The sequence below is a fragment of the Artemia sp. Qi Xiang Cuo genome, unplaced genomic scaffold (assembly GCF_049724085.1).
Source record: "Artemia sp. Qi Xiang Cuo unplaced genomic scaffold, ASM4972408v1 HiC_scaffold_22, whole genome shotgun sequence".
In the NCBI taxonomy this organism is placed as follows: Eukaryota; Metazoa; Arthropoda; class Branchiopoda; order Anostraca; family Artemiidae; genus Artemia; species Artemia sp. Qi Xiang Cuo.
In genome coordinates, this window is record NW_028297431.1 from 5,741,690 (window position 1) to 5,759,531 (window position 17,842).

A 17,842-nucleotide genomic window follows, 5' to 3' on the forward strand; every position below is an offset into this window, starting at 1 on the left:
TTGATAATAAGTTATTGACATACCGAAGAATCAGGAGAGAGTATAAGAAAGTAGTAAGAAAGTGTAAGAAGATGAAAGAAGAAGAAGATATTAAGGAGATAGAGCAGGCATCAAAGGGTAATGATAGCAAATTTTTTTGCGAAAAAGGTTTCAAGTTCTAGCAGAAGGGAGACAAGCCCGCGGACACCTGGTTGAGTGAATTAGAGAGGCAGAAGACAACGGAAGAGGTAATTATGAAAATTATAGATGTATACATTTAGATAACACACTAGGAAAGCTAATGGTGAAGGTATTAGATAACAGACTTAGAAGTTGGGTCCAGAAAAGTGAAAGACTGGCTGTGGAGCAGTCAGGATTAAGGGAGGGGTATAGTACGATTGATCAAATTTTTACATTGAAGTGTTTAGTTGATAAGTTTATTAATAAGATGGAAGGTAAATTGTGTGTAGTATTTCTTGATTTAAAGGGGACATTTGATAATGTAAAGAGAGAACTGTTAATGAAGAAATGTATAAATATTGACCTGACATTCCCACTTGTACGGATTTTGAGAAGTATGTATGAAGCTACAAAGTTTGGTATTAGGGTGGCAGGAAAATTTTCAGATGTAATTTGTTCTAGAAAGTGGGTTGAACAAGGTTGAACCCTCTCTCCGTGGCTATTTTCGTTTTTTATTAATGATTTGCCGGATTTTCTTAGGAAGCAAGGATCCCCAACGGTGTCATTAGATGTCTGTGAAAAATGCATGCTGATGTTTGCTAACACAGACCTAAAACAAACTCTCGGGCCCAAGTGCTTCTAAGTTCACTTCCTAATGGATTCAAGCTAGCCACGAAAAACAAGCAATATTCTTTTATAAGTGTATCAGTCTGTGTCTAACATCGATCACGCTATTAATTATAATGTTGAGCTACCTACCGTACAGGTAGAACTTGACGGAATATACTCAGACCATTTGCCCCTGTCTGTCACTATCCCATGTACTGTGAATGCATACCCGCCGAAATCTAAACCGAAGCTGACTGGAAAAAGGTCTCCCGCCCTTTATACCAACAAAAGGGTGACGAAGTCCTCGGAAAAATTAAGGTTTCATTTCATCTGCTACAGTGGAATGCTGACTTACCTGATGTGAAATAAGACTGCAATTGGACGTATACTTTGCTGAAATATGTCCACGCTTTAAAAATAGCTAAAAGCTCAGCTTTACCGAGTGTTGAATTGTGCCGTACATCTCGAGTAAAAGAATGGGCCCAAAACTCCGATTTGGTTAATGCAAAGGCTGCGGCCAAGCTTTGGCTGCAGTTTTGGCATGAGTGTGACATGCCTAAAAGTGGTACAGTCAATCAAATTTTTATTTTTACTAAGCGGAAATTTGGAAAAGAACTGCATAAATATCGCTGTGCTTTAAAACTTCTGTGTCGAAAATCATAGGCAATCCTAACCTGATTTGGAATCTGCGTGCAAAGCCTGCTGAGCATAATAATCCGATTTCCAGTGCGATTGGTGAGAAAAAATGGGTTGATTATTTTAGTGCGGAATTTACAGCCCCAGATGAGTATAAGAACCAAATGTTTTATGAGCAACTAAGTCCCCTCCTTACTAAGGAGTTAAATTATTTTGTTGTGAACAATAGTCAAATCCGGGAAGTGTGCAAAAAATTTAAGAAAAAATCGTCAATTGGTGCCGATAAAATATGTGCACATCATTTATTGAATGGTAGTCCCCTATTATTTAAACATCTTGCAATTGCTTACAAGATTATTATGACGCATGGTGTTGAACCAGATTTATTTTGCTTAGGATCCATAACGCCTGTACTTAAAAAAGGAAAACCCACAACAGAGCCTTCTTCTTATAGACCAATAACTATTTCTTCTGATTTTTGCAAGCTTTTTGAATTCCTAATGATAGGTGACATTAGGAAGTGTTGCAAGGCCCCTCCCCACCAGTTTGCTTTCCAGTCAGGAATGGGATGTGCTCCGCATTACATGTTGTAGCAAATGATCTGTTAGATGCGCACATTTCTAATGAGTCGCTGGCTATTGGTGAATACGACGTACCCTGCGCATTTGACTTGGGCATACATGCGCATATAATGCTAGAATTACGGGAAAATTGTGTCGAACCAGCTATTGCTCGACCTCTTTATGATTTGTACCGCCAACTAAATGTGTGTTTACGCATTCCTAATGCAGAACCCACTAGGAAAATCCCTGTAAAAAAGGGTACAAAACAGAGTGCGATTTCTTCGACAGAGTTGTTTATTAATAGTATTTCCGAGGCGCAGTCCAAAGTCACTACCAGCTGTATTCTAAGAGGAATAGATGTGACCATAGTTGGATTTGCGGATAAGATCCTAAATTTTTCTCGGCAAATAATATCCCTAGAAAGTAATTTTAATATCCTGTCATCTCAGTATTGTGATATTAGCCTTAGTTTTAATGTGTCAAAATCGGAAGTAATGTTGTTTAATTGGAATAAATCTGTTCCACCTCACATTCAACTAGGATCCCAGTCTGTCGAGCATGTGGAATCACTAGTATGCTTGGGACTGCCCATCGGTGACACACTGTCATCTACCCGTTAAATTACAGAGCGTAGAGCGTAAAATTACAATAGAGCGTAAAATTACAACTGTGTATGGGGCTACAATTTCTTCGAAGAGAAATCTTAATAGGTTTTCACTGGCTAGAATTTATAATGCTGTCGTGCTGCCATATATATTATATATACCACCATTTTTTAAACTTCTGCGTTAAGAAGATAAATTTAGAATCCGTAGAATTTTCTTCAGATATTTGAAGTTTCTGCTGTAAGTTCCACTGAGAACGAGTAATTCGTACCTGATCCGGCGATACGCAGTCACTGATTCATTTTCTGCGGTTAATCATTTGCTTCACAAGTATTTTGCTAAGTTGGAGGGTATTAGCCTTCCTATGCTACCTCTACTCTCGTCACTTTGATTAATGTGTATGTGTATTTGCTTTGTCTGTATGTACCATTAAGTACTTGTTTTTCGTTTTCTATTTTCTGCTGTTTTTTTCCCATCAATTTTTGTATTTATGATGGGTATAAAAATAAATTCAATTCAATTCAAACTTTAGCTGCCTCTTTTGAAGCCCCACCTTAAATTGCAATTCTTTTCCCCACTGCTCCTTAGCCTTGCTCCTTTTAGCCTGTGCATATAGCTCCAGTGATCGGATCTCGTTCACTCGTGCGTTCCACTCCTGGATCTCATGGTCCCTTAACATCTCCCTGACCCTGCTTGCAACTTCTCCTTCCTTTAATCTAATCCCTAGCCTGCCATTCCATAGATCTGAAAATCCACACTGATCCAATATCTGATTTGTTTGAGATGGCCACGTATCACTCTTTGGGATCATCAGAGCTTCTAAATATGCTGTTTTTGTTATCCTTACTCTGGGCGTACTCAGGATTTTCTCCCATAATCATCATCTCTACTAGTCTAGCACTTCTTAAAGAAAATAAACCTTAATCTCCTCTCAGTACTAAACTATTCGTTGAAAAATGTAGACCTAAGACTCTTAAAATACTGAAGCTGATTCTCCTCCATCCTCTCACCAGCTATGAATCCCCAAACTTCAGATCCATAATGCATAGCCGATGCAATCTTTACCTGAAATATCTGCTTATGCATATTCAGGTTCTGTATGTTCGCCAGTTGGCTAGCAGTCACAGCATAGGTGCTGGACTTTCCTTTAGCAAGACTTAGCTTCAATTGCTTTCTAAACTTACCATTTGACGAAATCTTACATTCTAAACACGTAAACTCATCCCTACTTTCTAAATCTATTCCCTCCCATTTTACTCTATCCCTGCTTGTAATCTTACCCTCTTTTCTAAAAACCATAACTACCGACTTCTTTGCATTCAGGCTTGGTTGTTTTCTGTCTATATATTCCTCAGTTCTATCCAACAAGATCATATCCTCTCTTGACTTCGCTACTAGTGCAAGGCATCTGCGAACATCAGCATGCATAGTTCACAAACATCTAATTACACCATTAGGGCTCCTTGCTTCCTAAGAAAATCCGGCAAATCATTAATAAAAAACGAAAATAACCACAAAGACAAGGGGCAACCTGGTTTAACCCACTTTCTAGAAAAAATTACATCTGAAAATTTTCCTTCCACCCTAATACCAAACTTTGTAGCTTCATACATACTTCTTAAAGTCCATACAAGTGGGTATGGCAGGCCAACATTTATACATTCATTCATTAACAGTTTCCTCTTTACATTATCAAATGCCCCTTTTAAATCCGAAAAAGCTACATACAATTTACCTCCCTTCTTATTTGTAAATTATTTGAAAAAAACTACGTTTTCTAAAGAGTTAAAGAGGCTGAGTCACAAGTTCGAACCTGAAAACGTACAGGGATTAGAAGGTACAGTTGGGGGGCTGCCGCCCCCCAAACCCCCGGCTTTCGCAGCCTTTAAATAATTTATTTTTTTTTAACTGAAAGTAAGGAGCGACATTAAAACTTAAAACGAACAGAAATTATTCCGTATATGAAAGGGGCTGTGCCCTCCTCAACGCCTCGCTCTTTACGCTAAAGTTTTTATTGTTTAAAAAAAAGAGTTGTGACCCCAGGAAAGCTTACCCTCTAAATTTCAGCCCGATCAAACAACGTTAAAGGGGGGCTGTGGTGGGAAAAATTAACATGGGCTCTTATAGGAAAACGAGGTTTTTCGTAAATGTAAATTCGGGGGATAATTTTTTCGGTCTGAAAATATCAAAAGGCCCTAACAGGTCGAATTCTGCTTCGAATGAGTCCTCATTCACCCGGATCAGTTGCCAACTGTGGCCAGTAGGCGTCTATAACAAAAAAAGAGAAATGAACATTAAGTGGCTATATCTGGTTTTTGGAAAACAGGGAAGGAGTGATCAGATTGAGCTGAAATTTCGAGGATAAGCTCCCGGGCCCTAGGAAAGCCTAACCTCTAAATTCCTCTAAAAATCGGACAACGTTAAAGGGAGGCTGTGGTCGGAGGGTCGAAACTTCTGGCCCACTTTACCCATGAAGATAAAGTCGGAGGGGGGTGAAATTTTGCACGTTTCTTAGTTTGAGCTTTGGCTACAAAATGTGATTACCGCTGTCTCTCTGCGACCGCTAGGACCGGAAATCGCTTAACATTATGGTGGGTCGCCTCCTTATAGAGGCACAAGTGTGCCTCCTTGACTTATCAACTAAACACTTTAATGTAAAAATTTGATCAATCGTACTATGCTCTTCCCTGAATCCTGACTGCTTCGCGGCTAGCCTTTCACTTTTCTGGAGCCAACTTTTATGTTTGTTATCTAATACCTTCGCCATTAGCTTTCCTAGTTTGTTACCTAAATGTATACATCTATAATTTTCATGAAGTTTCCTATCCCCTTTCTTAAAAATCGGCACTCCTACTGCCAGGTTCGACTCGTTAGGCCAACTTCCAGATCGAAGGACTGCTGTAAATATCAAAGGAATAATATACAATGTTACGATTCTACTAAACTTTCATAGAGGTGCTGGAATATCACCAGGACCAGGTGCTGAACATCCTTTCATCTCTTTTAAACTCTTCCAAGCTTCTTCTGCCCTTACTGGCTCGATTAAAGCATCATGTTCTTTCTTCATAGCGGCATAAATTTGATCTTTGATACTCTTCTTCCAATTCTCTTCAAATACACACTCATTTTCCGTTGATTCCTGCCTCTAATTCACTCGATCAGGTTTCCGCGAGGGGGGGGGGGATCTTGGCTTGTCTCCCATCTGGTAGAGCTTAAAACCTTTTTCCAAGAAAACTTGCTATCTTTATCATTTAATGCCTGCTTTATCTCCTTAATATCTTCTTCTTTTATCTTCTTACACTTTCTTACTACTTTTTTACACTCTCTCCTAATTCTTCGGTATGCCAATAGCTTATTATCTAAAGTCCCTGGTCACTGGAGCCTGACGCTTCTTGTAGCCTACAACAAACGCTTCTTGTAGCCTAGCTTTTAACTTTTTACTTACCATATCCACTTCCCTCCCCTCTGAATTCCTGACCTCAATTTTATCACTTTCTCCTGCTCCTACGCATATATCATACACTACCCTGTTCAGTCCCTTTAGACTCTCCTCCACATTACCAATCTTACAAAAATCCTCACACTCTTCTATTAGCTCCTGAGTACTAACTCTTATTATTCCGTGGTTTAGTATCTCTTCTGTCTCCTTAACTATTTTTTTATCGGTTTTCTAAAACACAGATCATTCTTTGTAAATCTACTTATCTCTCCCTCTGTTTGCCAACTCCGAACCCTTATCTCGCATATAGACCCATGGTACCCAGGAAGACTCAGATTAGGAGCAATTGGGACGTGGCCCGACCCTACGCAACCCATCAGTCTAAAATTATAACACATTGACCACAGATTCAAGCCAACCAAACCATAATCTACCACACTTAGTGACCCAGAAAAACAAGTAAAATTCCCCGCTTCTTCATCTTCTCCCAGTCTACCATTCACAATTATCATTTTTTCATTCACACAAAAATCTAAAAGGTTAGATCCCCATTTTTTCCTTCTACGGTTATGGTCCGTTCCCTTTCGCTTACCCATTTTTAAATCTTCATAATACCAAGGTGATTCGGAAGGATCCCGCGATACATTGCTCCTCCAGTTATCTCCAACTTCCTCAAATTCACCATCTAAAATCCCAGTATACGCGTTAAAGTCACCTGTAAGAATAAAATAGCTGTCACCTTAAAATTCAACTTATTTTCTCAGCTCTTCTCCCAACTATTTTCCCTCATATACGAACTATTCTGTGGTGGTATATAAACAGTTCCTATAACCAGATCTAATTCACTCATTTTTACCTTTAATCACACAATATTCTCAAACTCACTTTTAAATCTCAAAACCATGCGGAAACGACTCTAGAAAACCAACAAAGAGAAAAATCTCTCTAAAAAAAACAAACAAACGAGACTGTGGCCAGTGGAGAGAAAAGAAAAACAACAGAAACAAAACAACGCGGATATTTCGCCTGTATACAAACAAGGCGTCTTCAGCACGAAAAACACAAAAAAAAAAAACATAAAACTAAAAACCAATAAAAACACCACCAAAAAAAACAACAAAAATGTACAATCGGCGCAAACAAATCCACGTAGGGAAAAGATGCTAAAATAGAGTTACTTCAGTGACGACACCAGAGTAACTGAAGAAAAAAAAAAAAAAAAAAAAAAAACTGTAAATTTTTGTAAAACTGTAATAGTTTTGTTTCTGTTGTTTTTCTTTTCTCTCCACTGGCCACAGTCTCGTTTTTTTTTTTTTTTAGAGATTTTTCTCTTTGTTGGTTTTTTTGTCATGGCTGGCCAGTTCGGCTTAAGATCTTTCGAAACGACTCTACGCATAAAACAGCAACTGTTTCGTGCACTCTGCCAGTCCTCGATGGTTTTCTACAAGCGCACTCACGAATAAACACTTTAAAGCAAATACAAGAACTTCTCTACGTCTCAGCTAGGCCTATAATATCCCACTCATCTAACCTGCATAAATCACTTAGTTTCTGATCACTAAATCCCTGAATATTCCAGAAACATATTTTCAAATTCATTGCACCACGGCCCTCAAAATCCTGTTCCCTAATTGCCGGATCAAGAATTAACCTATTAGATTCGTTTCCTCTTCCCATGCCTCTGCTTCTCGTCCGTCCTTCCCAGACTCTTCCGCCCAGCCCGCTCGTACTCCCTCTTCCCACTGTAGTGCTGGTTTTACGATATGCATCTTCCGGTCTTCTCTCTGCCAGTCTTTTTTGAACCCTTAGCGGTCTCACATCCGAATCCGATGACCCTTGAGACATCCTTGCCGGCATCTCTGTCGTGTTGCCGTCTATGAAAGTAGTATTGGATACATCACTCATAACCGATTCTTTTTCCCCATCTGCAACCCCATCACTTCCCCCACCAACCACATTTATACTTGTCCCGCTGGAATTTTGGACAGTTTCGATCAGTCGCTGAATTTTAGGGTCGTAAAAAAAGTTTGGTCTCCAATTTGTAATTTCATCCCCCGTAGGAATGCATCGGATCTACCTTCACTTTTCGCTTGCTCTACAATTGGTCTCAGCTTGTTTCTCGCTTCCCTTTCAGCCTTGGTATAATCATTGGCCGCTTTCAGCCCGTATTCTTTCAGATATCGATTGATCTGTAGAAGTGAGTCGCGAATATCTTTAGCTATGGATCTAATTAGGACCGGTGAGACTTCTCTGGAACGAGTTTTCATTCTAAACACCTCTTTAATGTCACTCCAGCGAATGTCTAAACTGGGTACAACCCTACCAAAACACTGATATAAGTCATCCTTTATCGAACGACCCCTTGCTTTTGGGTTAAGCTAGTATATCACCATGTTATTTTTCTTAGATTCGAATTTGAACTTTTCAACATGAACGAGAGTTCCTGAGCTTTAGTTTCCAAAGTGCTAACTTTTTTATCTTGTATCTACGTAGCCCATACCCTCCGTAAAGGTTCAGTGGTGGCAACGGTGTTTTCAATTCGCAGCAACTTCTCCGTGACCTCACCTCATCTTTTGTATTTCGGATAGTAGTTCTTCCATTTTCATCATTAGATTCTACTTAAAATAAAATATCACGTACCTTAAATAGCCTTTAATATTTATCCACGCAAAGGCTAATCGGTCTTACCATATTTGCCGTATACTTCGGGGTATAGCTAAGCCCATGGATGGCTTTACGACTAGTCGCCTAGAGGGGTTTCTTTCCCACCGACTGAACTGCTGGTTATAGGTGGCAGATGATATCTTCTCAATGGATTTTGATCGACACTATTGGATTTCTGGCTTCCCAAAGGAATCGTTTTGGGCTCAAAATAAATTCTTCTATCTATGTTTCGAAACAGAGTCACTCTTCCACTGGCTAGACAACTTTTACCACCTCAATTACTAATTATTTTCTCTCTAATTATTATTCTCTACTATTACTCACAACAACAACCAGGAAAACCTATTCCACTTCTCATCTAGGAAGGAGGTACCACAAAGGTTTGTGTTCACTACTTCCTATGGAGTGCCTTTGCTAGTCTAACCCTTTGGAAAATATCCACTACAGGAACGTTTCTTATTTTTTGACTGATTAATGCGACATTATGAGATTAGTATTTTTGTTCTGGACATCATAATATGGACCACATATATGGACGCAATGTTGATAGCGTACTGGAGTCCACTCGTGCATGATAATATATTTTGCCTGTTTTTTATGAACATTCGGGAAGAAATTATCTGTTCACCGAAAAACTAATTTAAACTGCGACACAACATAAATGTTGAGACAGGGTTTTAATTATAATAATACTATTTTATTAATTAATTAAGATAATTAAGTATTTAATTAAATGGAATAAAATAATTAAATAAAAACATAAACAAAATAGTTACAGAAATCGATACTCCAATAATATAATAGTTGATATCTTCTAAGGTTTTTTTTTGTCTTGTGGATTTTGAGGCAAATTTTGAGCTACAAATAAATAGATAGAGTCCATGTATGCGACAGAAACCTAACTGACTATTGAAGACTGAAGGAAATATTTTTTATGACAGTCTTGTGCACTTTATGGAGAACAAGAAATTTGAATTATGCCCAATTTTTACTTTAAATTTAAAAATAAGCTTTAAACATTTCTTTCTATTATTATATTTTACTGGGATGATCGTTATTCTTTTTAAATAGAATTGATTTAAATATTATGTTTTAATACTACTTCTAATAACTCACTGCAGCGCCTAGCCACCTCAGGTGTACCGTGAGTAGTATGTGATATATTTAAAATACAAAAAAATAAAATTCCTTGTTTCTAAAGATAATTCCGACATAAATTAAACTTCCCCTAATTAAGTTCTAATCCCGTTTCCAAGAATCTAAATTCTTAATCATCAAAAAGGGAAACTGCGTTTTGACCTCAGCCAAACAACGACGCTATTCGGTTTTGAATTTCGCTAAGATATTTGGTAATAAAAAAGATGCTAGATACAATGTTTCTCAGGAAGTTTAAGTTATAAGAACAGTGTGAATGTTTAAATCATCGAATATTTAAAACAAATTATTGGATAGAGAGTTAGCATAATGAAGTGAGTTTGCGAACATAATTACAAGGTAGCGGCCCCCTCCACTGGACTTGGGCCAATCGTGAGTTAGCTCTTAGAGCGCAGGACCAAAACTATGTTTTATAGTGTTGTAAAAGTGCTTTTTTGAGGGCATTCATAGATCAGAATTATTATTATTGGCATTCAGGCATGGCAATTGAAACTATTATAAGACATTCGTTTTGACTAAGTCATTGTAGAGATTTGGTCATTTTATCTCAGCAACTATTGTTGCCAGTTAAAGTGAAACACTGTTGTACACCTAAATGTAAGTCTCAATAAAGCTTTTGCTTTTCTATTTGTGTTTGTTTTTATCTGTATGTCTGTATCTAATCGCACAGCAAGTAGCTAGTTCGTATGACTCCATCGGAAACGTTTCCGGGAATCTGATTTCTACATAACATTCGAGGTAATTGACTTCGAGATAACTCAAGGAAAAGAGGTTACATTTATATAGTTACATATTTTATTTTCTCTCTAAGAATGAAAGAATGTCGGTCACAAAAATCACCCCGGCAGAACTGGCGCGGTCGTAAACTTGGAGGAAAACATGTGAACTAGTCATGCTACAAACTTCATAATTTAAGTTTATATCATTGGAGAGATACAGACTTATAGAAAAAAAAGTGATTAGGCCTATAACCGCTAACATAATACAGGAAAACCCTTTAAAATATCTCATAGGAGATAATAGCCTCCCCTGAAATAGGTTAAGTGAAAAAATAAATTTATTTTGAGTTATTCAAACGCAAAAATGTCAGAAGAATTAAGCGAACTATTAATGGCGCAAAAGCTTGTCGCGAAAAATGTCGAAATAGCAAAATCTATTCCGCAATACGATGGACAAACAGGTATCGACGAATTTAATATCCAATTGGCCAAGCTTGAAGAATTAACAAAAACAGAGCTAGAAACGTTAGTCGGCATGCTCCTATTAAGATTAAAAAGGCAGACTTTAAGCTTCCTAAAGCAAATTGAACATACTATAGGTGATGACACCAGCTTGCCAATAAATACGGTGGACAAATCTTTAACGGCATTTAAAGATAGGTTTATCGAAACTGGTTCTACAAATAATTTAAAAGACGAAATGATATGCTTTGAACATTCAAAAAACGGAACATAATATCTTAATAGTATGTAGATTCCAGTGGAAACAAAATATAGAGAAAGGTAGGGAGACCTGTATGAAAAAATTAAACTAAATACCTTTTTGCAAGGGCTACCCCCAAAACTATATAGAATGGTAATATTCAAAAATATTCAGACGTTGGATCCTGCAGTTCAGGAGGTAGGACGATTGATTGAACTCGATACGATGGTGGCAAATCACAGTAAAACAAAAATAAATAGCCTAGGCAAATCAAACGCAAGCCTGACCTTCAAGGGCGATCAGGCGTCTCCAAATTTGTTTTCAAGGGATAACTCTCCAGTGCCACAAAGAAATAGAACGCAAGAACCCGTTAGGCAGAAAACAGTACGTTTTCAGCCTGTCAAACAAATTAGTTATGAAAATAACCCGACAATAATAAGATGCTGTATTTGTAATCGACCTGGGCATATCACGAGGGAGTGCCATTATGTCCCCAATCGCACTCAAAGGATCGCCGTCGGTAAAACGCAAAATTATGACAACCATTTGTTCGGAAGAAAAATTTTTAGCGCCAGTGGTGCAGTAGGCTATAGCCAGGGAAGATTGCGCCACTCAGCACCTTACAACGCGTACCAGCCAAATTTGTATAACCCTATCCCAATAGGTAAAATAATTATCGGCCGACGGGAAATGCATATTTTTCAAGCCGACGGCAAATAGTTAATTGGCCGACGGGAAATGCAAATTTTTCAAGCCGACGGCAAATAGTTAATTGGCCAACGGGAACTGAAAATTTTTCAAGCCGACTGCATTGGCAGTCAGCACCAGCAGCCGGCACTGCCATAGCTAGAGATTCCATGAACATATCCGAATATCTATTGCAGGCACCGACGCATGAAATAAATCCGCAGGGAAACGTTTCAGGCCCCTCAGAAGAATAAATTGGACCCAGGGGGTACCTAGAATGTTTTATAGGTCCAAACCGATAGTAGTACCGTCTTGTAGTGATAGTAATAATAAGTTAACTATATTTAATGATTTTTGTGTGGCAAATGTTTACTTTAAGGCTTTAATTGACTCTGGTGCTACCGCAAACATCATAAACTCATGCGTATTTAATATGTTGCCTCCGCATATTAGGCAACAAAGAAATTTTAATAATTCCAATTTAACTAGCGTGACAGGGCATCAATTGGATGCAAAACGTTCAATTCGCCTAGACGTAAAAAGGAATAATAGAATCTTTCCGACAAATTTAATAATATGCGATAACTTTCCGAATGAAGCCATTATCGGCGCAAATTTTTTAAGGTCTAATAGAGTACTATTACACGTGGCAAACGAAAGGCTGGTCTACCCGGCTAAGGTAGGGGAAGGAGTTTCTACCTTAAGAAATTGCAACAGAGGTTACGAAGAGGACGTAAATAAAATTTCTGGCGATATAATGTCGCAATCTTTTGAACCTTATGTCTCGCAAGGAGGACATGGCATAATCAGAAATTTGTTCAATTATTCTGAGAGACATTGCAGAATTGAAGTAAATTTAAATAATAAGTTTATTGTATCTGCAAAAATAAAAATAGGAGATATGCGACAGTATTGGTCAAACGAAATTAAGAAAATAGCGGAATTATGAAAAAACATAGTAAAACCCAACGTGGCGTCGAAAGATGCCGCAATGACGCAGCATAGCGCCAGTATGAATCTAATAGACAATGAAAATAAAGAGAAATTGTATGGGTTCGCTTTTCGAAAAACAAAGATCCCTCCCAAAAACAATGCAAAGGATTCAAATGTCACAGATGATTGAACCAGTAGATAGCAAATCTGAAATATGGTTTGCGATCCCGTCAAATGAAATTCCCGAAAATCTGCTATACGAAGAATAGATTATATCTTACGACAAGGGAGAAAGTTTTATTTGGGTAACTAATAACCACGAAAATGATACAATTACAATAAAAAAGGGGACGTGTTTAGTCCAAATCCAGGTTACCTCGGAGAATGATTCAGATAGATGGGAAAATTCCAAAAGAAACCTAGTAAATGGCATTAAAACCTCAATTAACAAATACCCTCTAACTAAATCGCAATTCTTAAGCAAATTTAATATGGATCATATTACTGACTTAGATCTTAAAAAAAAATTATGCGAATTATTACGGAATTTCAAGGATGTATTTCCGTATCTGAAGATGACATCGGACTGATACCATTTTATGAACCTTCAATTTTAACGACTGGTGATCCTGTAGCGAAACAGCCATATCGTGTGCCGTATAAGCACAAAGAATGGTTAAAAAATAAAATCCATGAATTAGAAATAAATGAAATTATACGCCCCAGTATAAGTCCTTATTCTGCACCAGTGGTCTTGGTACCAAAAAAGAATGGTGACCTTAGACTTGTTGTAGATTATAGAGCCCTTAACAAACAAGTAGTTAGTGATAAATTTCCTTTACCAAGAATAGATGAAATCCTTGACTATCTCGATTAAAAACAAAATTTTTACTTCTTTGGATCTTACCCAAGGTTACCACCAAGTGAAAATAGCCGAAAAATATGTCCATAAAACTGCATTTTCTACGGCTGAATGTGGTTCACACGAATATTTAAGAGTACCTTTTGGACTTAGACAAGTTCAAGCGCTATGTAGACCCTTATTACACCTGTTAAGAGGGTTAAAAAATATCATTCATTTTGTTGATGATATCATATGCGTGGGAGAAAACGCTGGACAACACTTAGAAACATTACCTAATGTGTTCGAGAAAATCAGACAGGGCAATTTAAAATGCCGGCCTGGAAAACTAAATTTATTTCAACCTAAAATTGAATTTTTAGGAGTAGTGGTAACACAAGGAGAGATATTTCCAGACCCTGACAAAATAAAATGTGTTGAAAACCTCAAACCCCCTAGAACTATGAAAGAATTAAGCGGAATTTTAGGTCTTACTGGCTACTTTAGAAAATTCGTACGCAGTTACGCCCAAATTGCGAAATCCCTCACGGAATTAACTAAAGGGAACTCCCAAAATGTTACCTGGTCCCAGGAAGCTCAAACTTCCCTAGACCGTCTCAAAAAGGGTCTCACTTCTGAACCAATATTATCGCTGCCTGATTTCGAAAACGGACAATTTGTGGTCACAACCGATGCTAGTTCAAAGGGCATTGGCGCTATTCTTTCGCAAATAATCCCGGTAGAAAACCCTAATCCTCTAGAGGGAACGCCTAAACAAAAAAAATAGAACAAGTTATATGTTATTCGAGTAGAACCTTATCAAAAGGCGAAAGTAGTTATTCCGCCACAAACTTAGAATTATTATCTATAATCCACCACTTGGACAAATTTAGACACTATTTAATCGGTAGAAAACTTATGCTACGATCAGATCATAAAAGCTTGCAGTACCTGCGCACATTAAAAAACCCCACGGGAATTCTAGCTAGATGGATTATGAAAATCCAAGACCTAGATTACGAATTTGAATATTTAAAAGGTAAGCAAAATGCTGCTTGTGACTTTTTGAGTAGATACCAAGAAAATGTTCCGTCGGAAACTGAGGAAAATGAAGTTAACCCTATCAATGCTAAGAGCAAAAATAAATGTAAGAAAAACAAAGACAAAGACACAGTAAAAGAAAATAAGGATAGCTAGTGCACCTTGTCCTTGTAAAATATAAAAAGAAAGCAAAAAAGGACGAAATGTGTTTAGTACTTATTAATTATTTTGTGAATGATGATGCGTTGCCAGATAAATTCAAAATTCTTAGAAAAGAAATAGATAATTTTACTATGATCTTGATGAAGAAATACTATGCAGAATCGTGACTGCTGAGGCAAATAGAAACCAAGCATCAATAATACCTGTATTACCCCAAAACTTAATAACTCCTGCATTCCAATATTTTTATTCAGACATAGGTAGACATTTGGGAGTAACGGAAACTTTCCATAAATTAAAACAATATTTTTACGTGCCGTCGGGAATAACAAAACTTGAAGAATTTGTAAGTACATGCGAAGCGTGTAGCTTAAGAAAAAACCCCAAGCCTATCCTAATCCTCCAATGGGAAGAGTCTCGGTAGCAAGGTACCCCTTTGATATTATATCATTTGATTTATATGGAACCAGTGGAAGCTTACCCGTCTCCAACAGAGGCCATACTTGTATTCTTTCAGTTATCGACCATTTTTCTGGTTTTACTTTTGGTAAAGCATCAAAGAATCAAGGTGCTTACGCCACAAGTAAGGCGTTAGCGAAATTATTTTTACAATTTCGCATTCCAAATAAAGTTTTAAGTGACAACGGAAGCAATTTTGTTTCAAAAGGAACAAAAGACTTAATGAGTTTTCTTAACATAGAGAACTTGGTGACTTCCCCTTATCACCCACAAGCTAATGGTAAAATAGAAAATAGGCATAAAATATTTTCGAATGTATTAAGCATTTATACAAAGGACAACAGGAACGATTGGGATCAATTCTGACATTATTTAACTAACATAATCAATACTGCTTATTCAGAAACAACCAAAGACAATCCATTTTATTTCCTTTTTGATTGTGATTTTAGAATCCCCTATGACGAGATTATTGAAGCTTGGCTATAACTCGGAGGATTACAAACGAGTTCATAAATAGGATGAGGAAAACTTATAAGATAGTTAGGCAAGAGTTGGGAAATGTAAAATAAACCAAGAACTAAGAAACCAACCCAAAGTCAAGGGGAACATAGATTTCAAGATAGGAGATTGCGTCTACCTAAAGAACAAGGCAAAACGGAAGGCAAAAAACTTTCCAACAAATATTCTTAACCGTACAGAATAGTCAAAAAGTATGATAACGATTATACTTTTAAAATGGCGAACCTCGATAGTGGAAGAACTTACAAGGCGCATGTTAGCCGAATAAAAAGAGCAAAATTTCCAGAAAGATGGGTATCGCGTCCCTCGTCTACCGATTCGTCAGACGCAGAAAACGAGCCCCCTAAATCAAGACTGGCAGAGCTAAAACTCTTTAATTTCAAACAAGTTTATTTTGAAAATGAGAGTGATGAGGAAAACTTTGAAGAATTCTTAGCTATGAAAAATCTAATTATTCCCAAGAGAAAATACCTGATAACAGTAAGAATAAAACGCCAAAATATCCAAAAAGTTCATCATCGGAGAGCGCGGGAGAATTAGATTATATGATATCCCCGAAAAACCAATTTCTCCCTGATAGAATTTCGACCCCTTGTCCCCCCAAAAGATTTCCAGACGATATGGCTTCCCCTGCAACACCAATAGAGAGGCCCCTGTCATTGCAGAAATAATTGAACTGAGCTGTAGAAATTCCGGGTATTACTGTAAAGAAAAATCCCAAAGATTCAACTAAAACAAATCTGCGAGAAGCTACGGATTTAATAAATGTCCAAATAAAAACGAGTCAAAGTACATTGCCTAATAATAAAACCCCCAAGGATGACCGGCAAGGACAATATCCTGATATAATTGTGTCCAAGGTCAAGCCTAATCAATGGACTTCATGGAGGGAAACACTAGTGCAAAAAATGCCCCATCCCCCTGAAGACATGGCATTTAAGCAGTGGAGGAACCCCGCAAAAACTTTTGATTCCTCTCAAAGTTCTCAAGAATTTTTCAAATCTCCCGAGTTGAAAACTCAAAGCGAGGACTTAGAGAATAAACCTTCTAGTTCCAGAGGAGTAGAAATTTATGAAGGAAGGGGAGGTGCTACATCAAAAATGCGAAGTTTCACCTCTAAAAGTTCTAATGTGGATTCGTCGGAAACCAGTTCCGAAGAGTCTGGCGGTGAATCAGACCATATGGTAGTTCAAGAAATAGGGAAATCAAAACCGACTTCAGTGGCCGCGCACGCGAAAGAAACAAAATTAAAAGGGCAAGAATTTTTGAAAAAACAATACAAAAAGTTTGATCTTTTTTCGCTAGAGAAACCAAAAAAGAAAAAAAACGCAAGAAGTCGAAGAGAAAGTAACGACACAATCGGGTAGAACGGTTAAAAAACCTGATAGATGGAATTACCCCTAGTCAGTACAGGATTAAGAGATTTTAATGGATAGGCGTCATAAAGGAATAATAATTTAAAAACTTTTAATTTACGAGTAAAAATCATACAATTATAAAAATGCTGTAGAAAAATTTTGTTCAACATATATCAATTCCCGAAAACAAATTCTAATTAATAAGTCACATTGCATATAATTAATTCGAATAATTTCCTTTAATATAAAAAGTCTCCGTACCATTCACGTATGATGTATCCAGTCCAACTGAAAGAAGCCTTGATAGGAAGTAAAAAGCGAGAAATATTCATACACCTTAGAAATGATCTTTGGTTATTTTCTGTTCCAAGAGAAACTGTTGGAACTTTGTCTTGTTATAATAATACAGAAAGAATAGACCCAAGTTACAAAACAGAATTACTGTTACAAAATGTGGGTACGATAACCATAAAGCAAGGATGTCGACTTGTAACTAAAGAGTCAACTGTTCGAACGCCGTTAATTACCACGAGCACAAAGATAATAAGTCCCAAAATAATCAACTTCAAGGCAATTAACCTGTCGTA

General features: G+C 37.4%; 1 protein-coding gene across 1 annotated transcript in view; it reads left to right on the forward strand.

Moving 5' to 3' along the window:
* The window catches only part of LOC148939089 (DNA mismatch repair protein Msh6-like), a 113,068-nt gene that overhangs the window by 28,417 nt on the left and 66,809 nt on the right, over nucleotides 1-17,842 (forward strand). The window lies entirely within an intron of this gene.